The sequence below is a fragment of the Protopterus annectens genome, chromosome 8.part0 (genome assembly GCF_019279795.1).
Source record: "Protopterus annectens isolate FY-2018-M chromosome 8.part0, PAN1.0, whole genome shotgun sequence".
NCBI lineage: Eukaryota > Metazoa > Chordata > Ceratodontiformes > Protopteridae > Protopterus > Protopterus annectens.
Window position 1 is genome coordinate 1535469725 of NC_056741.1, and position 27585 is coordinate 1535497309.

Below are 27585 nucleotides of genomic sequence, written 5' to 3' on the forward strand. Positions count from 1 at the left end.
GAAGCATTAATACTTTCATTTCATACTACCTTATTTTCAGGAGTTAGCATTCATTTCTAGAAGTCACACAAGTATCTGATAATAAGATTTTACTGGATTCCATAGAAGGAAAAACATGACTTTTGATGTGTGCTTTACTTTAATTCCTGAGTGAAAATATGAAGTACAATGTACTGTGATTGGAAACTGTGCCTGCCTGACTACATTAAGTGACATAACCTAGTAAATGAGTTGTGCATAGAAGCTTACATGCTGCAGATTTTCTATATCCAGCACTGAGTGATTTGTAAAAGAGTTTGTTTGTTTGTTTGTTTGTTTGTTTGTTTTGCTGCCTGCTAGCTGTTCTGCATGTGAGGTCACCGTACAGCAAGGTCAGGTAATTTGCTCTTTCCCTGCTGTTTTGCAGTTTAGACATTGATATAAATAAGATAACAGAGGGTGTAGGGTGCAAAGGGGCTTACCCCTTGCATAAAACTTGTGTATGTGGTGCACCAGTCACAGTTGTACTGCATTCCTCACCACAACTAGTGGTATGTACACATTATATGTCATGTACTCAGTATTATTTCTTGACTTTGCAGTATGCAGTCTCTTGTCATAGTTACCAAACTAGCTACAACTACAGTTTCAACTTGCACTTTCATTTTTTTGTGCTTACCTGGTAAGCCTACAAGGCACAACTGCCTCTTTTTATTAGTAATGTGCAACACTGTTTGCCATTTGTCTGATCCAAGTCACATAACCAAAGTCAGGGTATTAAACCAGGACTTCAGGATGAAGTTCATAGCCTTAATCCATTGCACTAAATTGCTCCTACTTGAGGTGAAAATATAGTGTACTGTGTTTAACTGCAGCACTTGCATAACTGCATCCATTAAGTCATTTTTATTAATGTTTTTTTATATGTTGATGTATGATATTACCTGGTAACTGCACTTATTCCTTTACATGTCCACAAAGTAGCCCTTTGCTTTTCTGTGGGTATTTCTGGCTAAGTGAAGTAAACATTAGGGATATTCCTGCAGCAGGAATGTGTTATAACCCTTGCTGTTTATGGCAATTGTGTACAACTGGCTTTGCAACCATATGTACTGTGGCTGTCACAGATGCCATGCAAAACACAGACCTATGCTGCGTGCAACACACTTGTGATGGTGACTGAAATGAATAATGCATGCAAAGGCAGTTATGTCAAATGTATACCACAATTCACCGACTGAGCATGAACTATGGTCTTTATGCAGGCAGACATGAAGGTCAGACAGCAGTATGGGACAGATGTGCCTGCAAAATGACCATCTTATTCATCGTGAGCATTATGTTTACTACCAGGATGAGGCCTTAACAAAAAGACAAATTTTCCTGAAGAAGTTCTCAATTACAGTTTTCCTGACCTTCTTTTTGGTAGTTGGCAGACTGTGCAGGCAGGTCTCCCTGGCATCCTACAGAATCCTCTGCTGCTTAATGTCAATGTTTTTGCTGATAGAACATCTGTTTTTGGTGATCTCCTTCACAGGATCTTGAGATGAGTATGCTTAGATGTCTGAGTTTGTTAACTCAGATCATTGTTAGGCTAAGTTTCAATATGTTGATTATAATTTTTTTTTATTTTACATTTGTTAACCGGGAAAGTCCGACTTGGAACGAGCCAAGTTTCAGCAGAGGCCCAGGGAGAAATGCTCCAGACGCATGTCTTTGTAACGTGGGAGGAAACCCAGACAAATGCAGGGAGGACATGCAGACTCTGCAAAGAAGGCACCCCAGCTGAGAATTGAACTGGAGAACCTCTTGCTGTGAGGTGACAATGCTACTGCTGCACCACTGCACCATCCACATATTAATTTTAAAAAGTGAGACAGAAATTGGGTTCAAGATTCAAATGCAAATTTCTAAGTTAAGAATTTTATACCCTAAAACAACTTGCAGGTATTTCTTGTTGAAATGTTATTTTTTGTCCAGTGTCTCAAAAGACTGATCCCAGACCCAACTGGCTGACAGAAGAGAAAGGGAAAATGGAACTAATTTCAGAGTACTTGCCATGTGCATTTTCTTTTCTTAGTGCTGTTTGCACTTTGCAAGAGAAAAATCCATTGCTTGGTATCAAACACCAGTGAAATTCCAAAGAAAACAAACATTCTTTGTCGTAAAGTACATGGTATCACCAGAAACCCAAGCAGCACAATGAAAGGAAGCTTGGGTCTTGGTACCAGAAACTGGCTGCATCTAAAACATAATGAAATCTGCACAGTATGTAGCTCCAACAGAGCATGAGGTCCATGGTGACAGCGAACATTTCCAGTAACCACTGAAGTATAATACAGTGAGGCCTGTATCAGCATCAAACAATAACTTTGTCCTAGAAAGGCTACTTTGATGCTGTCCATCATTTAGTAACCCCCCCCCTCACACACACATACAAGCATTACATACTATGGGGGACACTACTAACAAACTGGTATCAGAAGTTTCTGTCAGGGGGGAGGGTTCAAGGCATCATGGCACCAGAATGTTGATACTTTCAATGCCAGTACACAAGAGCAGGACACAGACTTGCAAAGTAACAGTACATAAAAGGGAACTAGGTTAAGAGGGAAAATCTAACAGTTACCAGCAAGTATTTTCCAGTCTGCATGCACATGCGCACACACACACACACACACACACACACACACACACACACACACACACACACACACACACACACACACACACACACACACACACACACACACACACACACACACACACACAAAATCCTGATTCAAAATAAAACTGACTACTGTCACCTTTACATGGTGTTCAGAATTTCAAAGAGATCCTTTTGATCAGGGATAATTCAGATCCACCCTCTTCTATCTGTAAAAAAGGCCAGTTAATTAATTCTGGAACTGGCAAATTCTCTCTTAATAATGCAATGATGCAATGGTACTTTCTGTAAAAACTGTTCAGATCAGTATAAACCAGGTTTTACAGGGAAAGACAGGTCAAATATCCATAGTTCAGAAAGGTTAGAAATAAAAAACAAATTCAGGTACTATGACTTATTCTTCATCACCATCATCATCGAGATGACTGGACTCAGTCAGTTTTTTTGCTGCTGAAACACGCTTGATGGAGACAATTACATTAAGGAAGGCATATCCAATCATAGCTGCCAGTCCTACAACCAAAGACAGGATCTGTTTGCGTCTTTTGAAGGGGTCATCATCCAAAATCAGTGGAATTTCCAGAAGAAGCCATTTTCTTTGAATTCAGTTCACCTTCATTCCCTGGGAAATAAAGAGACAAGATGGAGGTACAGAAGCTGTAAAGATTATCTAGAGACTTCAGGTGTTGTTGCAGTTTTCCTTTTGGAAGCTTTGCCTAAAGCAATAGGGCAGGGTGACTAAACACATATGCATCCAGGGAGGCAGGCAAATCACCAAAGAAGAACTTCTGTGTTCCTAGTTTCTGAGACAGCAAGTTCATGCATTCACAGGCCTCTGCAAAGAGCTCTTTCTCTTTCTCTTCATCCTCCTCACACCAACCACTGCTTTTTGTCAGCCTCTCTAGGTACTTTCCCTGAAGATGATTTGGCAGGAAGACGTTTAATGGAAAGGGAATGGCTTCTGCATACCACTTCCGTGTAAGGTCAACATAATTCTTTGAATCCACCCGAAATGAATAGATCACTGCTGGCAGCAATTTTTCCTCAAGTAGTGAGATTAAGGCCATGGTATCAGCTCCGTGTTTGGCTGACAGATCATAGTCTGCATTGTACTTCTGTTTTCGGAGGTGAGTAATGATTTTATGAGGCTGACACAGCACACCTTCATCAACAGAATTCAGTGCAGGTAAGCTGCCTGAAGAACTTCTCCAGGGGTTGGTAATCTTGTGCACTCTTGCATGTTTAGCATAAGTATAATACTCATGATCATGGCTTCAGCAATGTATCCAACTTCTTTTGACGTGCACTTGAGCCTACACAAATGATTAAGATGCACCTTGCGACCCTCAGCCCATTAATTCTCTGTGCTCAGCCCTCTTTGAGGAATGGCTAAAAAGTAACATTATTCAACATTGCTGCAAGCTTGGATCCTGGACCCTTGCCTAAACAAGTCAGAAAAAGAAATATTGCTTGACATTTAATTTTTGGTCACAAGCAAGCATGTGGTATAGTTCTAGTAGTTTAGTACTAAACACATTGGAAAGACATCACTTAAAACAATTTGTGTTTGCTTGGTCACTCAGCTGAGATCTTAACTCTATAGCTGTGCCAGTGAGGAGTCATATTGGGGATCTGGAAGAAGAGGGAGAAACCAGCCCCGGACTGACTGTGGTCTCTGTGCTCTTAAGGCAAATTGTACTTGATGCAGACAGCTGCATCTGAAAATACTGTGTGTACCTGTCATCCTTCCAGTGTACATCCCCCACTGTTGCCAGTGGTGAGGATGGAGGCTCCTTCAATCATACTGGTTAGCAGTGGTGGGTAGTCACTTCCTCTGTATGTTGGATTACATAGATGAAGTTCTCCAGGAATCTCTTGGCTGATGACTAGGAAATTCCAACACTGTCTTCTACCAGCACTTTAAATATTCCTATCATCCGTATGCTTAGCCTGAAAAGGAACACATTGGCCACTGGTTCCATGTGTCTGTAGATCTCAGGAGATGGTGCATACTTGGTCCAGGGGTGTTACATTCATTCCATACTGCTTCAGTTGTACCTTGCCAGTAATGGCAAGTGTTATGTACAAGTGATACCAGAACTGACACTTAGTTGCTCATCTGTAGTCCAGGATGGCACCTGTGCTTTCGGTAGCATGGTTGTTATCTTGACCACTAAAAAGGGACTCCTGCCCATTTTTCTAGTTAGTACTCCACTCTGACTGCATTGCTGACCTATCCCCTTTTTATACATACCAAGGATGACAGGCTAAAATGTGCCCATTTTGTGTAATGACTCCGTTATTCAGGTACTTCGCCTTGATTATCATTTGGTGCTCATACTACTTACAGAGGGTGACACAGTGACTTGCATTGCCACCTCAGAGCAAAGGATAGTCTGGATTTATTCTTAGCTGCTGTGCCTTTTGTCTAAAGTCTTTGCATTCTGTGGGCTTTCTCCAGGTACCCTGGTTTCTTCACACCTCTCAAAGATATGCAGTAGGGTGTTTAGCAACTCTAAATAGTGTGTGTGTGTGTGTGTGTGTGTGTGTGTGTGTGTGTGTGTGTGTGTGTGTGTGTGTGTGTGTGTAAGAAAGCCATGGGAATCTTCCATTCCTTGACTAGTAAACTCCATGCCTGGCAGTGTCTGTTCATGTAATTGCTATAGGAGTTAGAAGCAACTCAGCGTGGGTGGATGTTACTTACTGTACTGCTCATTAGGCAATTATAAAATGCTTTGTGCATACTTGTCTTTAAATCTACGTGGCTTTTTTTTGCTACTGAATATAGGCACAGTGGATTATGCGTTGATCTTAGCAAAAGAACTTTTCAACCAGCAGTGTACTTCTGCTCCGCAAGTTTTGTTTGCATGCATTTGTTTATTTTACAATAGTAGCTGTTTTTAACATAATATATGCAGATTATGAGAAGTTGAAGTCCCCACCCCCCTTTCTCTAATTATGTTTTTATATTTTTCTTAGGGCAGAGAACAGTTTGGTTAAAAGCTCTTTATTTTTTTTTTAGACAAAATTATGTCTGTGACAGAGGCAGAATCCTGGTGGATTGCTAATGATTCTGTATTGGAGACATTGTTGACATTTATTTATATCTGGGTAAGTTTATTGCATTTGCATTTGCATTTTATGTTATGTTAATGCATTCAAAGCAATGTCTTGTGTCATCACAAACATCACTTTTGTAGTAAGCAACCTGGCTTAGTGGAGCAGAGGGATAGACCACAGACTGCAACCTAAGTGATGGGGTTAGATTAGTGGCCCCGGTACTGATTCATCCAATCAGAAAGGGAGATGAATGAAGGGAATGCAGGCTGATCTTCTCTCCCACAGAGAGAAGAATGGTTGTGGGTGCTCCATCTTCCCTAGTGGAGAACAGGGACGACAACTTCCCATACTTAAAAGTCGGGGAGGGAGCTGCTTGTAAGGAATGTTCCTTGCAGAAGTGATGGATGTCTGGGGCAGTCAGCCCACTACTTGACCCATTCCCTGGTTAGTCAGACATATAGAGGTTGGGCTGTAAAGTAAAAACCCTTAAACCACTCATAATGCCTTCCTTAATGATGGCCTTTTTCAGCCCCCACTTGGCCATGAGGATAAAGGAATAAATAGGCTGACTGGCTGGGATGCAGCAGATCAACAGGCAGCTGGGGCACAAAGTATTTAAAAATGTATATGTATTTGTATTAAGCAGCATAGAGCTTGATACATACTGATTACTTCATTTGCTGCAGTTTTGCAGTTGTACTGGGGAGAATATTTAAATACTAATAAAGAAGAAAATAGAGTTCAGTGCATTGTATTCCATTTTGCAAGTTTTCATTAATAAAACACTATATTTTAAGCAAGATGCATTTATATAAAGCTGATTTTCTTCATGCATTCTCTTCTGATTTGAGATTACAGTTCTTGGCTGCTTCAGTAAAGACTCTGGCCTACATGTTGTTAGTTTGATGCATTAATGTAAACAATGCCCTTTGTGTTTTAACAGTGTCTCTTTGTTACTCCTATACAAATGGGTACACCCTGCAGAACACTTTCAGCAACCTCTCTTTTGTTTGCCACCCTTAGTCTTGTATTCATACCAGGTATCTACATAAAGCAGCCATTCTATGAAAGTGTAAAAGGCACTTCAGCAAGACAACGGAGTGTTTTAGCCTTTTACTCTTTAGCTCTCTACCTGTGAGCCTCCTGCAATACCAAACATGGGTCACTGCTATAGCATGGTCTCAGGACATCTGAACTAAATTATAGAATTGAAAATAGTGTTTCTGAATCTTATTAGTCAAAGTTCAAACACTGATATTATATGAAACCAAACCAACACTACATAAAAATGACTTAAACATTTCAGAGGTTCTCCACCCAGTTTTAAATATTTCCACCATGACTGCACATTATTTGAAGAAAAGTGCATTTTGGCTTCAATTAAGAATAATTTTTTTATCAGAACTTTTGGCAGTTTTAGTTCAGAAAGAACATTAAACATCAGCGACTTGACTGTTCTATGGTATAGAACATAGGGATGATTTATCCTGTCATGCCCAATGTAAAAAAAAAAAACAAAGTAGGTTAACTGTACCTATTTAATAATGGCCTTTGTTTGAGATGAATAGTTAACTCTTTAAACAATGCTTTGTTTGAATAATGCTTAGTTAAAATGTAATCAGAATGGTTCATATGGTGTCATTAAAAATGCAGGTCTGAAGGAAAGCATAGAGATCCTGCAAGACAGTTGCCTTGGGAAGCAGGAAGTATCATGAAAAAATGGGTCTATTTTAAAATTGCCAAGAGGTGTTACATCGAAGAGCTCTTCAACGACACATAAAGACCAAAGTCTGAAAATAGTGAAGGCTCAGGCCAGTGACTTTATTTCCCAGGGAAAAAGAATCACTTGACCTGAGCCATAGCATTGCCCTTTACCCCACTGTAGTGCAATCTCGGAGTTGGTATATTTAGTTAGGGGAGTGTGGTGGGGTGAAGCCCTCGACTTAGTTATGTTTTAAATAGTGTGTGTGTGTGTGTGTGTGTGTGTGTGTGTGTGTGTGTGTGTGTGTGTGTGTGTGTGTGTGTGTGTGTGTGTGTGTGTGTGTGTGTGTGTGTGTGTGTGTGTGTGTGTTTGGTACTAGCGATTTCTTTCCCAGGGAAAGAAATTGCTGTTTTGACCATTCGCGTTTTAGTGCGTTCGGTCTTTATGTGTCTCTGAAGAGGCATTCGATATAACGCCGCTTCGCGATTTTAATATAAACCTGAAAAAATATACAGCACTTGACTTGTGGTGATGCATATCAGAACCTTTGTGGGAGTTAACATGTATGACTCCTGAAAACAAAGGTTAAGAACCATATATGCTCCACTCATTTATTTAAATAAGAGGGCACACATGCTTCCTGGCAGTTCTCAGCAAAACAGAGATGCAGTACCCTAATCTTGGAGAGCCAAAATCAACGCAAAGGTAAATGATGCAATTCTTTTGGGTAGGTAAGAGAATTAAAGAGCTCAGGAATATGACTCCCAGGGGACTAAGGGTATTACAGATGTGAATGATAGCATTTTTGGGTGGTTAGCAGCAATCCAAGCATAGTTTACATACTTTAGCAAAATCGGAGAGCGAGTAGTTGAGGTGTCATATTCTGAACATAGCCTGTTTGACCACCTAGTAATGGAGCAGAGTATATGGCCTTCCCAACATATATCCCAGCACAAGAAACAAAGCCAGAAATAATGGGGGGGACAAAGGCTCAACAATAGGAACAGATTTTAAAAATTGCTCCTACAACTTAGAAAGATTCTATTATAACAGGTATGGAATTGTATATTTTCTGAAACATTTGAAGTCTGAAACACAAACATCTGTTATTATTTAGTGACGTCAACCTCAATAAGTTGCCAGAGAACTACAAATTTTATGAAGACCAGACCAAAAATATGAGACAAAAATCTGGACATTCTGTAAAAATCTGGACAGTTGTAGTTGTAGATCATAAATAGCCATATTAATGGTACTAATGCATTTTCTAACATCTTCTTGACTAATAGTTCTGAAAGCTGTCACATCATTTAATAAATTGCCCATTGAGTTTAAGTATTTTTCTTTATCCATTACAACCGTCACATTACCCTTATCCGCTGGTTTAATTACAAGGTCACCATGCTTGATCAATATTTGCATAGCTTCATGTTCTTCTTTAGTCAAATTAAAATTCCTATTAGCTACTGTATCATTGCGCTTAAAGTTACTACTATAAACCTCTCTAATTTCTTGCTCACATAAATTTTGAAATGCCAACAACACAGGTACACTGCTAGGTACAAACGTACTTCTTCTTTTACATGCTGAGTTTGTTATAAAGAATTTAATAGATTTATACCTAATAATGTAACCAAACTAGGGACGTTTAAATGTTACAACTGTACATGTTGTGGAGATATTTATGAAGGAACTAGTCATCTGTTCAAACATCCTTCAACAAATAGACTTTACCACTTTAATATTAAAGCAACCTGTAATACTACTGCAGTAGTATATATAGCCACGTGCTCCGTGTGTTCTTCATTCTATATAGGTAAAACTATTAGAAAATTGAAGAACCGAATAATTGAACACAAGTCTGAGATCAATAGGGCAGTAAGTACAAATTCCCTATATAAGCATATAGCAGAGCTTGGGGCAGAACATAGATTTATGTTTCGAGTTATACATGTAGTCGAAAAAACAGAGAGAGGTGGGGATATGAATAACAAGTTAGAATTAAAGGAGTATGAGTGGATAACTAGACTACAGGCAGATAAAACTCCAGGAATTAATGATGTTGTAACATTGAAACCTGTGTTAAAATTTTTACAGCAAAGTAAATTAAAATGAAATGTAATTTTTTAAAAGTTTTTATAATTTTTGAATGTAATGGTCATATGACTGTGTGGCTGCAAGTCATGTGACATAGACCCATATTGTATATTCATTGTGTTTTTAACATTGAAATGTATGCACTGAAGAAGGGTTTTTGACCTGAAAGCTTTGCCGTGTTTTATAAACAGTTTATCTTCCAGCATTTGTGTGATTCTTGACCGCCTTTTTCCCTTTGCAAGTGGTACAACAGCATAACACCCATAAACAAGAAAGTGTCAGAGTTTTAATGTTAACACTGGCATTTCTACAGGCTGTTTTAGTCAGAGATGTCCATTTTATTTAGCAGTTGGTTACTATTTTCAATCATGGCTCGGGCCACAAGAGGAGGGATACATTTAACGTATATGGACAGCTTAGAATAGTCACTCAAGCAGTATATTTTTGGTTTGTTGGAGGAGAATGGAGTCTTACCACCCTACCCTCAAAAAAAAGAAAAAAAAAAAACAAACATCAGGTTTACATCCCAAAGTAGTAGTTGCAAAACAGAAACTTTAAATGCTAAGCTATCATACAGCCTTATGAATCATTGTTGCTAGTAGAGAGACAGAGCTGGATGCTTCATTTGTGATCAGCTAAAACTGGATCTGACTCTAATTTGAAAGCGGGAACATCAGTCAACCTGACTTTTGCTGTAATTGCTTAATTTTGAGTGTACTGATAATAATTTATCCCTGAATTACTGACTTGCTTAAAATTAGATTACGGATTTCCTTCTGTGGCAGAAGAGAATGCAAGCTAGGACTGGAAGCTGCTTGAGGTGAAATACAAATGAGTTGCTATTATGTACTGTGCTCTGATCTTTCTCTAGCTGTCATTCTTTCTTTGGTATAAATAAGGTGTTTTGGTATTGCAGCATGCACTGCATAGATGTGTTTTCGATTCCTACCCTCATTTATTCCACCTACCTCCACCATATCCTATTTGCACTGTAACTAGAAGTACTTACAAGCATATAAGCTTCTCAGATTTGCTCAACCAGCTGAGCTGCACGCATATTGTACTCCAAGTAGCCTGTAGCATTCCACTGCTGGTCTATAGTGCACAAAGCAGACTGTAGCTGCTCCATGTACTTCCAACACTGCACTGTCCATTAACACATGTGGCAACTTAGGTTAAACAACACTTATGTAAGATAGCGAGGAAGTGCGACTCTGGCAACAAACTTGAATTGCATTTTTTGGGGTTTCTGCGGTGGTACAGCAGTAGCATTGTTACCTCACAGCAAGAGGTTCTCCCGTTCGATTTTCGGCTTGGCCTGTGAGTGCCTTCTGTGTGGAGTCTGCATGTCCTCCCTGTGGTTGGGTAGCGTTCGAAAGACATGCGTGTGTAATTGGGCATGCCTTCGTTGAAGGTTGGGCGTCGAGCTGGCACCTCAGCATTTCGTAAAAATCTACTGCCAATCATTAGCAGACCGGAGTTCCGCTGTGGCGACCCATTACCGGGAAAAAGCCAAAAGACAAACAACAACTTACTTAGTAAGTTTGTTTATATTCAGTTAGATTTCCCAAATCTCTCTAGATTTTAATGGAAGATTAGCTTGCTTATATTCCTTCTACTGCCAGCCTTGTAGCACTTTGTAACCTTAGGCAGTACCGCTGCTGCCCGATGTTCACTGATTTTGAACTTTTACTTAATGCAAGGCATTCTGTTATCGAGCAGTACAAGTAATTAAGTAACATGGTGGCCTCACAAGAAAGACTCTGAGCAACACATGCTTCCACAACTGTCTACACCAATCCATACTAAAATGTCTTTCACTGAGGCTATTAAAAAAAAAAGTTGCCTAAGCCCACGAAGACTAGGTCTCCATAAAAACAGCACCTTATCACCTTACCTGGTTTCAAACAACTCATCACATCCCCCACTCATATTAATAAAACTACTGGTACCAATCCTATCCTTTACTGGATACTTACCACTGACCCTAATCTCTACCACAGCCCCTGCACCCTGCCTGACTCCATTAGTGATCACCTTCCTATTCACATCCAGAGACACTACTACAACATCCAAATCCCACATATAGAGAGATTGCATTAAACTATCATCATTCGACATTGATTCCTTTAATTCTAAACTAGCACCCATTAACTGGTCCTTCCTTCACTACCTTCCCCTTAGTGAAGCTGTATAAAAAATGTATCAGATTTTCCTCAACATCCTAGACTCACTTGCTCCCCAAAGAAAAATTAGTATAAAAGCCTCATATACAGCTTGGCTATCAAAAGAAACATGCTCCCTCATGTATAAAAAGGACAGTATCTGGAAAGCTTGCCAGAAAACCAAATCCCCTTCCCTACTACAAAGCTACAAGGAGATCAGAAACCTAACAAAAAAGGATAAAAACGTTTACAATGTGGCACAATTCAATCACCTCTCCAACCCCCAAATATTCTGGTCCACCATTAGCAATATTCTGCACCCTGGCAACTCCTCTACCACAACCCACTTCCCCAATAACACTCCACTAGAGACTGCCATCCAGCTCAATAACTACTTCATAGACACCATCCACAAGCTAACTTTTATCAAGCTTAGCCTTGCTCAGATCATAATTTCAGTCCTCCCAACTCTTCTTCCCCCTCTTCCTATATTAACAAAAACCCGTTCTATCTTAAACTCATACCCACCTCCTATATCAAATCTCTTCTTTGTAAAATTAAACCTTGCTCCCCATCTGCTGATAAACTTCCTCCCCTCTTTCTTAAGCTTGCTGCTGATTCCAAAGTCTTTCCCATCTCAATACTAATAAATAGATCATTTCAAGAAATGACAGTTCCTAACATCTGGAAAGACTTCTATACTATTCCACCGCACAAAGGAGGTAACTCCACTGACCCCTCTAACTATCAACCTATAGCCATCTTTTCACCTCTTTCTAAAATTCTACAAAAATGTATCCACTTTCAACTCCTTAAATACCTTATACAGGACAACCTCCTAACAGATACTTAACATGGTTTCCGGCCTAACCACAGCATTGCTATAGCCCTTTTCTCCTTTACTCATACAGTTGCTGAGGCCAGAGATAATAACCAACTTGTGTCCTGTCTCTTCCTTGACCTATCCAGAACATTTGATACTATATCTCACCCTAAACTACTAACAAGACTAACTGAACTCAGCCTTTTTCCTGCCACCATGCAGTGGTTCTCCAGCTACCTTTCTAATAGGTTAAAATCTGTCCATTGTCTCACTTCTTCCTCCCTCTTCTTGCAAGTAAAACAGGGCACCCTAGGGTTCTATCCTAGGCCCCTTCTATTCAACATCTTTACCAACAAACTCCATTCCACCTGCAACCACTCTACTCTTTTCCAAGATGACTCCACCCTTATCACCTCTTCTAATAACATATCTCATCTACTTTCCCTAACTCAAGACACATTTAACTCTGTCAAAAAATAGCTTAATGAAAACCAACTTATCCTAAACCCCAAGAAAACAAAACTCTTACTCTTCCTACCAAAATCACTCTCCGACCATAAATCTTCCTTTACCATTTCCTCGGTCAATAACACTATCGTTAAAGTTGACCCAAACACAAAACTCCTCAGCACCATAATAGATGACCAGCTTAAATTTAACCAATATATTCACCAGTGTACCAGAAAGACACACCATGAATTAGGACTACTGTATCATAACAAAAAATACCTTACTCCTGAAGCCAAACTATCCCTAACAAGGGCATTCCTACTACCTGGCCTTCTTTAAGCTGCTCCTATCCTCACAAACCTACAATCCACATTAATCTCACAACTTGAACAAACCTATAATAAAATCACCAGATTTGCAACAAACCACCCTTACAGATCCCACCATTGCATTGCACTAAAGCAACTGCAATGGCCTGAACTCCCCCACCAACGTCTTATAGCACAACTTCAAATTACCCACTCCATCCTTTACAAGCCTACTGCTTGCCCATTTCTCTCTAGTCTTGTCTCCTTCTACACCCCCACCAGATCACTCAGAAGTTCTGACCAACAGCTCCTTGACATACATAAACCCAACAGAAATATAGGTAAACTTGGCTATGACTACAATGTGTTTACAGCTTGGAACAAACTTCCTTACTCCATTAGAAACACCCCTAGTACTATCCAATTCAAAAAGCAACTAAAACTCTTCTTCTGAAGCTCAAGGATCTGTCTGTGCCAGGAATCCACCTAATCAGTTCCAGTCTTTCCAACCTTACCTCATTGTTCCATCCCTTTTCTCTACCTCTATTATCACTCTTACAGCTTCTCTCTCTCTCGTCAAACCCCTTTCATATAGTAGCTTCTCTTTACTCACATTTTCCACTGCATTTTTTAATGTAATTCATGTATGCATCCAACTGAATTCTATGTATTGTATCCTTTTTTGTTATTACTGAGATATTTACGTTGTTGTCATAAACAGTGATGTCATTTCTTTCTTTTTTAACTCTATTCTCTTTTGTTAGTGCTCAATTCCTTTTGTTTTTTTTTGTTCTGGTAAAATCCACTCATACTATTGTACACTAATTACTATGTAAAAACCTTTCTTACTGTGAATTAATTTTATGTAAATACATTGGAGCTTTTCTCCTTGGGTGTCTACTGAAAATGGGCTTCTGGCTAAGTTGGACCAACCTAGTTAACAAATGTCAAATAAATAAATAAAAATTAATTAAATAAATCACCTTCTTTCACACTTACAACAAAGAGTTACCAGGATTTGAATAATTTTAAATCAAGTCCACTAAACCACTCTACAAATAAAAATGTTGTGGTGGTTGGTGACTGTATAATCGCACACACTGGCTCTCCTTTTACCAGGCCGGGCAAGAAAAGGGTATTGGTGAGGTGCTTTACAGGTGCCAATATATCTGATATCTTAAGGCCCTTTCACTGAATATGGCTGGCATGATGGTGGCCCTTCTTGGCATGAAAATCTTGGCCTACAAGCCATGAGGGATATGTAGAAAGGGCCGTGCAGAGAAATGTCAGAACTCTCCATGCCACAAATGCAGGCAAGACTCTGATCCTGAACAGGGTTCTTTCTTCTCCAAGAATGATGCCTAGTACAGAAAAAAAGGGTAATTGGTTTGTTCAGTTGGTTAAATAGATGGTGTAATTCCAGGAGTATTTAGCACATGTCAGAATAGGACGAGATGTTTTACAGTCCTAATTGTTTTGTAAGGGATAACCTGCACTTTTTTATGCACCTTTATATCACTGTTGCAATATTCATCACCTCTGGGATCTTCTGCCAAGGGTAGCCCAATGTCCAACCAGTATACCAAAACATTTATTACCTAGGAGTGTTGTGCATTAGATTTATGCTCCCCATGCAAGTGTACTTTATAAAGATGATGCAAAAATGCTCCCAACTCAGAACTTCATTGTCACCAGTCTGAAATCAATTATCCTATGTCTGTCTGAAAGCCTTTCACTTTATTGGTTTACTGAGCCTATTTATTCAAGATAAGTATCCCATTGGGGTTCCTATTTCTTTTTATTCTCTTTTTCAGTGGGTCATGTGTCCTCCAAGAAAGGGAAATGTCAGTGTGGGAGGCAGGTTACTCATAAGGACTGCCATAATTGGTGCTTGTCTTGCTTAGGTGTGTCTCATGACCACTCTCAGTGTTCCATCTATCACGCTTTTGTACTTAAGACATTGTGTAGCAGCCTTTCTTTCATTTCCATTTATTTTGACAACCAGTGTCTGAAATTGTTGGCACAAGGTACCATAGGAGAATCCGCTTGTCCCGAGTTACAGCCACAACTCAACAAGAAGCCCAAGAAATCTATGTCTAAGGCTGTTGCTGTCCAGCCTCCAATGGATGCCTCTCTTGAGATGAATGAGAACTTGGAGGACAGTCCAGTATTGCCATCAGTTTCTTCCACTTTGACCTTCTCAGAGGCTAGCATGGAGCCTGCTTCTTGCATGGCCTCTGAAGCCTTGAAAATGTCTGCCACTGACGTTAAGGGGAAACCATGGTTGATCATCTCTGAGGATCCTAAGGGTATTCCTCAGATCCTTGTTAGGGAAGAGGTGCTGAGTACCTTGACTGAATCCAGATAGTGGTTCACACCATCCCTTTTTGTCAAGGCGGACTTCCCCCTTAAAGAAAAGGCAGAAGTCTAGGCATGTGGTGTCAGCTACTGGTGGTCTACAAACAGGATGGCAAAGCTACACTTTACTCTTGTTCAATGTTTTGATAGCTTTAAAGTCTCCTTTGGGGATTTTGTTCCCTGCACCCCATGGTCTTCTACAACCAAAAGGGCAAGGGGCCATGAATACTCATATGAGGATTCTGACTCTGATGATGACTCTTTAGCCTACTCATTTCAGTTGCATTTCCCTTTAGACTATGGGTCAGAGGATGAGGAATCTCAGTCCTGATCGTCCTTTGGAGAAACTCTTCTTTGGAGACACAATCCTGCGTATGATGAAACATTTCAAATTGGAGTACTCCCAAGTATCCAACGCTCAGCAAAGGTATTATGAGTTGTTCCAAGTGCACGTTACTAAACCTGCTGCTGTCCCTCTTTTGTTTACTGCTGTACTAGATACCTTCTCTGCTGCTTCCCTGGCACCAGACTCCCAACCTTCAGTTTCTAAGAAGCCTGACAGGATCTATAAGATTACAGATGCCTGGATGTTCTTGTACAAATGTTCTTCATCTGATCCAGTGGTGATTTCTGTGCTTATTAATCAGCCTTCTAGGCTGTTGCCCTCTTCTAAGCCCCTTTCCTTGGACAAGGGCAGTTGAGCTATGGAGAGGATTGGTAAGTTTACACTTCTCCTACTATAGCCTTTAGGGCTATAAACTACCAGACCCATATGACAAGATACAATTTGTTGCTTCTTTACCAGACTGAGAAGATTGTCTCTGACATGCCTGACTCTGAGGGTAAGGCCTCAGCTCTTTCCTTATGAGTTCCACTTCTCAGGTTGCCCGTCAGTCTCTAAAATGCATCTATGATGCGGTGGATGCCTCCTCTAGGGCTGCTCTCTCTGGATCTATGATGAGGTGCTATTTCTGCCTCTGTCTTCAAGCCTTTCCTTAGGGTATTAAAGCAAAACTCCTGGATGCTCCTCTGGATAAGCCAGAAATTGTTTGACACTGCTTTGACAGAGCTCTTTAAAACCATGCAGGATCATGGAAAGACATGAAAAATTGAAAAACAGCTTTGTTTCATTCCCAAGTTTCAGAGAAACAATCCTAGTCCGATTTCCTTTTTGAGTAGAATATCTTGACAGTCTTCAAAGGGTAAGAAGGCTCATAGGTGTGTGCGTGTGTGTTCTGATAAGCTTACTCAAACACCTAGGACATAAAAGCAGTCCTTTCCTAACAAGCCTGCAGCAATCTGACTTTCTGTCATCCTTTCTTCTAGGACAGGTTCCTTTGTCAATCAGGATCTCTCTGTCCCTACCAGTTTGGCAAAATATCACCACAGACTCTTGGGTTCTATTCATTATCATTCAGGATTACTATATGGCATGGAGGACCCTTCCCTCCTTGGCTGGTATTCCTCAACCTCCTGCAGAAAATCTTCCTCATTTTCCATGAGTATTGTATGGTCTGCTAGACCAAGTTACCATTTAACCCATTCCACAGACCAAAAGCAGTCTCGGGTTTTATTCCAGAATAGTTCTGGTTCCCATGAAAGAGGGGTGTTGGAGACCTGTCCTGAACCTTTCCTTTTTGAACACTTTTCTCTTAGTGACATTCATCCAAATGCTTTCTCTTTGGACTGTTCCCTCTGTTGCTTCCCCAGGCCTTTCTAGTTTCTCTGGACCTAAAGGACATCTACATTCATATTCCTATCCACTCTCTATTCAAGAAAGTTTTGCTTTTCTCTGTTTCCTCCTCACATTTTCAGTTCTCTGCGTTGCACCTTGAGCTCTCAATAGCCTCAAGGTTATTCACCAAATGCCTAGTTCCAGTGGTCACCTTTTGTAGGCTTAAAGGCAGTCAGATATTTCCCTATCTGGGAAATCTCTTGCTTCAGGCCCCATCCCAAGACAAGGTACTCTGAGATCTTCATTTTACCCAATTTCTGTTACACAGCCTGAGGTTCACTTTCAAACTTCAGAAGTCAATGTTGACTCTATCTCAGGATCTCATTTTTCTAGGCTGCAGGATTCAAATTGTATGCTAGCCTCTCTCGCTCCCTCTGAGGTTTTGTCTCTCACAAATTACTTTCTTTATCTGCTTCCCTTGCCCTGTATTCTGGCCAGGAAGTTTTCTTAGGGCTCTAAGAGCCATGGCTTATACTAGCCGCATGCTCCCCTAGGCCAAGCTACATATGAGAAAGTTTCAATGGCATCTATGATCAGTGTGGCTTCAACACTGCCACCCACTTGACTATCTAGTTCTTCTGCTCCCTTCCCGCATTCTGGAATTTCACTGATGGATTCATCAGATACCTCTCAATATAGGGGTTCCTTTTCATCGTCCTCAGCCTTCCCAGGAACTCTCACATATGCCTCAGAGTTGGGACAGGGAGCTGATTCAGGCATCCTGAAGGTCCAGGACCTTTGGCCCCCTCAGCAGAGGGCAGATCACATCAGCATCAAGGAAATAAGAAATCTCATTCTGGATCTTGGAGCTTTCCACTCTCTCTGGGTGGCAGGTCCCTTGAAAGTTTATATTGACAATATCCTAGTCATCTCTTACATCAGAAAGCAAGGGGGTACAAGGTCTTACCTTCTTTGTCATCTAGTTCTTTAAGCATTGGAAATAGCCATCAATCTGCAGGTGACCCTACCGGAAGTCTATATACCTTCACTGCACAATCTTGTGGAAGATTCCCTCAGCAGGTCCAGGACACAGCCTCACAAATGGATGCTTCACAGAGATGTATTTCTGGACACAATTCATTGGCGGGTAATCCTGAAGTGGATCTCTTTGTCTCCACTCTGAACAGACAACTTCCTCAGCTCTGTTCTACAGTCCTAAGTACTTTGGGTTGGAAAGTGAACACCATGTCTTTTTCTTGGAAGAAGATGTTCTTTTATGCCTTTCCACCCCGTTTTCTTCTTCCCAAGGTCCTTCATAAGCTAGAGAAGTACTCTCCAAAAATCTTGATACTGATTTCTTTTTGGCCTGGACAGCATTTGTTCCCCCTCTTATTCCATTTGGCAAGGGCGATCATCACAAGTATCTCACCATATGGACCTTCTCACACAGGACAAATGATATCTCCTTCACCATCACCTGTCCACTCTTCAGCTGATCCTTTAGGTGGTAGAGCTTTGATGCATTTCTGACACCTATTTTCTGAGGACATGTTAAGGGTCCTGCAGGAGGTCTGGAAACCCACTACCAGAAAATCATATATGTTCAAGTGGAAGAGATTTTCTGTCTGGTGTCTTAAGGATCCCTTCTCAGTGCAGTTCCCCATGGTTCTTTCCTATCTATGTGAACTGCTGCATGCTGGCCTGGCATATTCTTCAGTGCAAGCTCATTTGTCAGCTATATCTGCCTGTCCACTACTAAATCCTTCTTGGTCCTCTAAATTTGAGGTCAAGCAATTTTAAAAGGTGCCATTCATATCTGATCCCTAAGAAAGCCCATACCCCCTTCATGGGATCTTAATTTTGTCCTTGAAAAACTGACTCAGGCTCCTTTCAAGCCTGATGCTGCTTTTTTGCAACATTGCTCCTGGAAGATTGTTCTTTTGGTTGCTTTAACCTTTACCAGATGGGTGTCTAATCTGCAGGCCTTGATGGCAGTCCCTCCTTTTTTTTTTGTTTGCCATAGAGACAGGGTGTCTCTTTTTTAACTTCTCCAAGTTTCTTGTGTTTCTAATACCAGGACAGGAATGGACCCCATTCCTAGGTCAAAATATGATTAACAGTCATGGAATTAGTATTGTTTCAGTCTTTGATGTTCTTCAGAAGAGTACTTCACAGCACCTGCAATGTGCCCTGTAATAACTCCATCTGCAATTCGTACTGAGTTTACATATCAGTAACATATTTAAGTATAATTTGTAAATTTTCTTTTATAAGACCTGTTGCTCCTATTACAATTGGAATTGTCTGAGTATTCTTCCACATTGTCCTTGTTTCTGCTTGCAAATCCTGGTATTTTATGACTTATTGTTTCTATATACATAAGACACTAAAGTCACTGGATGTAGTAATTTCAGTGATCAATGTTACTTTAGTTTTCTATGGACTACTATATCTGGTTTTCTCACATCTCTTTTTTGAACTGTTGGTAATAGGTGATCCCACATAATATAAAGTTCATCATCTTCTATAATGCTTTGCGGCTCATGTCTCCAGTATTTTTCAGCTACTTCAGCATTATAATGTTTGCACAATCCCCAGTGCAACAGTCTTGCCACATTATTATGCCTTTCAGTATACAGTCCTTCAGCCATTAGTATATCACAACCAGCACAAGATATGCAGCTGTTTCCAGTTCTGTTTTACAAAACCTACATTTGTCTGTTTGTTCCACATGTTCAATGGACTTTGTAAACCAACTCGTACATAGTTCACTGTCTTGGACTGCCACTTTTTAACTTTTCATCTTTTGGGTGGGAGGTTGGAATAATGGTTAAGGTGTTTACCTTATAGAGACAAGGTGCAGAGTTTGATTCTCACACTGGGTAATTGGCTAGGCTTTAAATGGCCCACAAGGGCAGTTAGCCTAGTACTAATCTATGAACTATGGTTTAAATTCCTCTTCTTAACCATTTCTGTGTTCAGTCCTAATCACATGAGGTTGTTCCAAGAATTTTCTATACTTGCAACAATATTTATGTATTTTCCACATTTCTTGCCTTCTCATCAGATCCTTTACCTTGTATTCTTTTTTTGGCACATTTATTTGCTGCCTGAGTTTTATCTATTTATAGTCTGATTTCCATTCCTACTGGATGTTGATATGCTTCTGTTAAACTAAGCAGAGAAGTCATCTTAGGCTTATTCTCCTGATGTTTTAAAATTTTCACTACATTTCAGTCTTGTGAGGTCATCAGATATGTATGCAGTCCTACAATTACAGATCTAAACATGCAATCAGTTTCAAGGAGGCCCATACCTTCTTCAGAACAGGGAATATATAGTCTTTTTTAAAACAATTTTATTGAGTTTAAGTAAATATATATAGACATTTGCATGGTCTTTTAACACAAAAAAAATAGCAATTCAAAAAGGTGATCACATAGACATTCAAATAACAATATTTAACAAATAAAATGAAATTACTAAAACATCCATTGATTATTATTGTAATGACTAAAATTAGATTTTTCCATATATATAACACATTAAGAGGCTGACATTTAATTTATATAATATCATTATCAATCTCTTTTCAACAGATTCTGTAAATTGACCCATAAATGATAGTTATAAGTTTTTCTAGTTGTTCTAGATGTCATAGTTGTAATCTGTAATTGGCAAACTTCCATTAGAATTTTCTTAAAATCATTATAAGATGGAGAGGAGTCAGATATCCAGTTCCTTGTTATAGTTTTCCTGGCTACTGCCAGTATTGCCCAGAGTAAGGAACGTTTACCTTTTTTTACACAGCAAGATATAGGTGTATTGAAGAGTATTAACGATTTGGTCAAAGCAAAATTCTCTGTGAATATTGCTTGTAGAAGTTCATTGATACTTTTCCAAAATAAACTTATTGCAGGGCAGTCATGAAACATATGGGTCCAGACAATTAGACTTACATCTGTTACATATGTTTTGTTTTCCATTAATTTTGTTCATTAGTTAAGGGGTGTAGAAAGATCTATATAAAAATCTCCAGGAATATATTTTCCATTTAAGTGAAAATGTTGTTTTCCCTGCAGATTCTAATATGTTTGTTTTATCTAAATTCCTTGGAAGTGTGTTATTTGTTTGGGTATGCTGTGTGTAGTGAAGTAATCTTTAAGTATCCATAATATTGGGTTGTTTATTCATTTTAGTTTGTAAAGTTGTGGTTTCAATATTAGTAGCATAGCTGAAGATTCCCAGAATATTTTCCATTTGGCCTGCTATGAAGTATTTAAAAACTGTGCTATGGATCTAATAATAGTGGTGTTAGAATAAAGGTGCAAATCAGGAAAGGCTATGCCCCCTTTGTTCCAACTATAAAGATGGTATTTGAGTGGTAATCTAGGTTTCCTGGGAAACCAAAAAAAATTTAATAACAGGGAATTGAACATGTTAATGAATACTTTATTGGGAAGTATTAAAATAGATTGTATAATGTGAAGTATTGTAAGTAGAATTATCATTTTAATGATAGTTAATCTTTCATCAGTTGTAAATATATATGTATTCCATTTCGTTAGTAAGGTTTGAATATTTATATAACATTTATTATAGTTTAGTTTTTTGATTAATTTAATATCTTTAGCAAAGATGATACCTAAGTATGTAATTTGATCTGTGATGAAAGTGTTTGTATCATTGTTAATGTTTCTCTTATTATTGCTTGAATGAATAGGTAGGATCTTAGTTTTATCATCATTAAATGTCAGTCCAGATATGTTTTGAAATGTGTTTATGGCTTCAAATAAGGCTGTTATGGAGGAATTATCTCCCTTAGTGGTGATGAGCACATCATCAGAAAATAACTGAATTTTAGAAGTTATTTCATCATTTATTTCCAAACCTCCTATATTTTTATTTCCTCTTATATCATTAGCCCATGGTTCCATTATAAGGGTAAACAGTAAGGGAGATAGGGGGCATCCTTGTTTTGCTCACTTAGTGATGAGTATTTGAGTTGATGTGTATGTTTCAATTTTGATATATGCCAGGGTCCCTTTATAAAGATGTATTAGTAGGATAATAAAATTATCTGAAAAGTTTAAACATTGTAATAATGTGAATAGATAATCCCAATGTATTGAGTCAAATGCTGAATTAATGTCAAGACTAACCAGTGACAAGTTTTTTTTCTTTCTGTTTGAATACTCAATTAAAATAAGAGACCGTTTAATATTATCATAGGTACTTCTGTTAGTTACAAAACCTGTCTGGTCATCATTAATTAAATGGGGTGATTTTTTTTTAATCTATCAGCATAAATATTCATGAACATTTTATAATCAATATTTAAAAGAGACATGGGTCTATATGAAGTACATCATTTAGGGTCCTTACTAGATTTTAGAATAGGTGATATAAATGTATATTTCCAGGATGGAGGCAATATTATGTCATTCTGGGCTATAGTAAATACTTTATGGAGTAAATAAATAGCTATTTTAGGCATAATTGTATATAGTTCAGGTATGATACTATCATTGCCTGGTGCTTTGTTCTGTTTAAGCTTATTAATTTGAGTTTGTATGTCAACTAGAGAGATTTGTTTGTCTATAATTTCTGACTGCTGTTTATTGAGTCTAACATACAAGTTTTTTTTAATGTATTATTTTATTTTATCTATAGGTTGAATGCTATGTAAAGTTTGATTAATTATTTGAAAATGTCTGAATTCATCTATTATGTCTTGTATATCATAAACCTTTTTCTTTTTTCCTAATGAGTATATTTCTTTAATATGATTTTGTTTATTGATTCTTTTGGTTTTGTTTGCAAGGTTAGTTAAATGTTTCGGGTTTGCTGACTAGGCAAGGAATTAAAATTTTTCTAAGGAAATCATAGTCTTATGATGTAAGATAGCACTATATTCCTCCTTAGTTTTGTTTATTTCATCTCTAATATTCTTAGGAGTGAACTTGTCATTAATTTTGAGGTGTAACCTATCTAGTTTGTCTTGTATTTTTTTTAAATCTTCATCCCAGGACTTTCTTTTGCTATAAAACCATTTATTTATTTGTCCGTATAAGTAAGCTTTTAATGCATCCCATACATATATGTCATGAGAGTTGGATGTTAAGTTGATTTTTATAAAATGTTGTGTTTCTTCTTCAAAGCATGTTTGAAATTCTTTTAATTGAGTTATGTATGCAGGAATTCTTCTTATATGAGTCTTTGGGGTATCATTTAAGTTAAGTTCAAATATGATTGTATTATGATCTGAAACAATCTTAGTGTTTATTAAATCATTTATTATTTGCGTGGATATAATTACCCTATCTATTCTGGAGTATGTTTTGAATCTATTGGAAAATAATGTGAATTGAGCTGAGCTCAAATCTGTATAGTCATGTATATCTTTTTGATGATATGTATCCATGAATTGTATTAGTTGTTTAGCTTGTGAGGTAATCTTCATTTTCCCTAAAGTACTAGAGTCTTTTTCATTTAAAACACAGTTAAAATCTCCTGCCATAATAATATTACCCTCAGATTGAGATACAGTTTGGTTCAATTGTTGTTTAATAGTGCTAATTCCAATGCCCGGTAACCAATAGTAGTTTACTAAAGAGAACATTTTTGTGTTTATTTTGATTATCACCAAGCAAAGCATCCCTTTATCATCCTGATAAGATTTAATAATTCTAGGTAAAGGGAGAGTTCTCTTCCAAAGAATTGCTGCTCCTCTTTTCGTTTTAGAATGTTCAGAACTAGCAATAACTATATATTAGTGTTTAAAAAATTTATATTTTATTTTAATAAATTTATTTCTTGTAAAAATATTATGTTTGGTTTGTGTATAGTTAAGTATTTAAATAAACTTCCTCTTTTAATAGGGTTATTCGGACCATTTATATTGATTGATAAACCTTTTAATGTGGTCATAATAGCATTATAATCGAGTAAGAAATTCTTGTGTTTTGTGTGTTATCTTGTATATGTTTTATATAATCATCTCCAAAATATCTGTTATTTAAATTATAGTCAATGTCTGTTACTACAAAATACACAAAATGTGTTATACGATTCTTGCACCTTACAATTATATATATTTGAATTATAATGGATGTCAGGAAGAACTTATTAAGGAAATTAAATGCAGTATCTTCTTCTTCTTCTTTCGGCTTTTCCCAGTTAGGGGTCACCACAATGGATCACTTGTCTGCTCATGATTGGCAGTGGAGTTTTACGGTGTCGAGTTGCCAGCCCGGCGCCCAACCTTCCACAGAAGGCACACACATGTACACACTCACACCTAGGGCCAATTTAGAGTGTCCAATCCACCTACAGCATGTCTTTGGGATGTGGGAGGAAACCCACGTGACTACAGGGAGGACATGCAGACTCCACACAGAAGGCACCCCAGCCGAGAATCGAACCGGAGAACCTCTTGCTGTGAGGCGGCAATGCTAACCGCTGCACCACCGTGGCCATCCTAAGAAAATTAAATGTAGTATATATGTCATAAAAAATGGGGTAGCTACCCACCTGGAGTTGTAAACTCCTTGCCCAGTGACATCTGTCACTCGGATCAAACTCCTAAATAGCATCAACAGAACACAGCCTCCACTATATATAAATGTTAAACAGACAAAATAGTAACTCTATATATGATTACATATTCATTAAAACCAGTAAAACAGAGTTGTAATCAGTGTAATTCATCTGGTATTGCTTATACCCTAGTCATGTTTCATGAGAATTAAGTAACTAAATATATTCCAAAATAGTATGACATTTGTTAGAAATCCTCTGTTATTGAAGTCACTCTTTATGCTTGCAAACAACCCACATGAGAAAGAAAAAAAAAGCACTTTAACGTCTATTGAGCCATATGTTGTTAGATATAGTGAAAATTGCTGTTACAATAGTTAATTTGCTAATACTCTCTGCTGAAATCAGTAGAACACATGACCCTTCGGGAGAATTAAACTAAGTTGGCATACAAATCTAATGTTATAACATATTATTCTTGGTATCATTCAGAAGAAAGGATTCTGATATTTAAAATAAGCAACATTCTAATAAAGAAAAATGTCATTTGAAGTAACTGCTAGCCTTGTTAAAACAGAAGCTATATAGTAATATAGTGTTCAAAACAGATTTGTATATGTATCTTTAGCATGAAAGCTCAAATGACAGTTTAAGCACCTGAAGTAGAACATGCCATCATATCTTAAATGAGCTTACTTTAACCCATGCTATTTTCATATCAACTATCAGCCTCTGAATGAAAATTAGTTCTAATTTATAATAAAACAAATTTTATCAGGTTAAACAAGTAACTGCAATATATATGGCATTCATTAGTTAAAGTAAATGTACACTTACTTTTCCTTTTTTCTTCTGTTAACAGAGATATGAATAAAAAGACACAGTTGAAAAACGATTTCCTTTCTTTTTAAAGTTAAGATTTGTCCAAACATTGTATTAAGCAGGCTTAAAAAACATTTTTAAAGTATAAACTGCTGATTTCAACATTTCTGAAGATTTTCAACAAAATTACATGTAATGACTTCCTGGTTAGGCAGAGCGACTAGCTCTAATGTCATCAAATCACGTTGCAATGCTGTGAAGCTCATTCGAGATTGTAGAGAAGATTTTTTTGTGAAAATAAGGCAATTCAGGATGAAATAAGCTCGTGGACAACAAGCTCGAGCTTCACAGAGTCACTAGAAGTTGTCTTTCGCCGTATTATACAACAAAACCCCGCCAAAAATGACTTGTATGTACTTGTTTTCATTAAATATGGGGAAAGTTCATGTGTGTGAAATCTGTAAGCTTTACACACAGCACAAGTCTATAGCCAATGCCTGTGTTACCCATTATTATTAAACAATACCACACAGCTTCTGTTGTAGCAAAAAGCATTTTAAATAAATCACTAAACCCCATTAATACATTTAACATTCACATAACTAAAAAAAAAAAAAAAAAAAAAGCTATATTTAAAACTGTAAGAGAGTGCACTTGTGAATCATAGTAAAATGTTAAGAACTTATTATTTCATAGTATCACCATAAGAATTTAACATATATAAAAGCTTTAAATTAATTATTAAGATATAAACTATGAGATAAAAAACAGTATCAAATAAGGAAGACAGAGAAATATATATGAATGTGTTGTAAGCTCTTATCTACTTATATCTATGTAAACTGTATTTAATCTGAATGCTGTTAGTTTAAATTAAATAGATATTATAGAGGGAATCTAAAATGTTTATATATGAGAAGTGATTATTATATTTTCATAATAGATTTATTTATTTACCATCTAACTTTAAGATATCTTTATAACAATATTTAAGACTGTATGTTTGTAATTAGTATACCATTTTACCTCAGTTTAAGTAAAAGCTAAAATTATGTGTATACTGAAGGTTATATCGGAATGGGAAGGTGAAAAAAAGAAACAGGCTTACCTTGTAAGTAAAAATATCAACAAATTAACTCAGTGACATTATTTCTAGAAACCTAACAAACTACAAACAGATATACTTAAGTCACTTGTTTCTTAGTCTTTTTTGTTTCTCTGAGGTTTTCCATGTAGGATTAGATGCCATTCTCTCAAGTGTAGGATAAGCCCATTTCATCTCTTCTATTTTTTCCAAGATTTTATGATCTTTTACATAGTGCAGAGCAGATTCCAAGTCTTCAAACATTTTGGGACCCTCCGATGAAAATATCTTCAGCTTCACAGGGAGCAAAATATGAGTCTTCACCTGTGCTTTCTTCAGTTCCTTTATCAAAGGTAGGAATATTTTTCTTTCAGCTATAACTGCTGATGAATAATCATTGTCAAAGTGTATTATAGCTTCATTTAATTTAATTGGTGACTTGGACCATGCAGTTTTTAGAACTAATTCCTTGTCGGAAGATGAAAGGAATTTGACAATGATAGATCTAGGTTGTTTTTTGTTGGATGCATTACTTGTGGTAAGAGAACAATGTGCTCTCTCAATACCAAAATACATAGCTTCAGTGAGATCAAGAGTTTTAGGTAACCAAGTAGTGAGAAATTTAGTCATGTTGTTCCCCTCTATGCCTTCAGGTAATCCAAATATTCTTAGATTGTTGCATCTGGATCTGTTTTCAAGATCATCTAGTTTATTTTGTAGGAGAGTATTTTGTTTGAGTAAGAATTCCACATTATTTTTATTTTCTATAATTCTTCCATCCATATCATTTAGAGCTTCTTCAATACCTGATATCTGAGATTTATGTTGCAGTAAATCACGATGAAGTAAATTCAT

General features: G+C 37.7%; 1 pseudogene; it reads right to left on the reverse strand.

Annotated features, from left to right (window-relative positions):
• Nucleotides 1-3041: 3041 nt before the first annotated feature.
• LOC122808509 lies at nt 3042-27585 on the reverse strand (annotated as a pseudogene).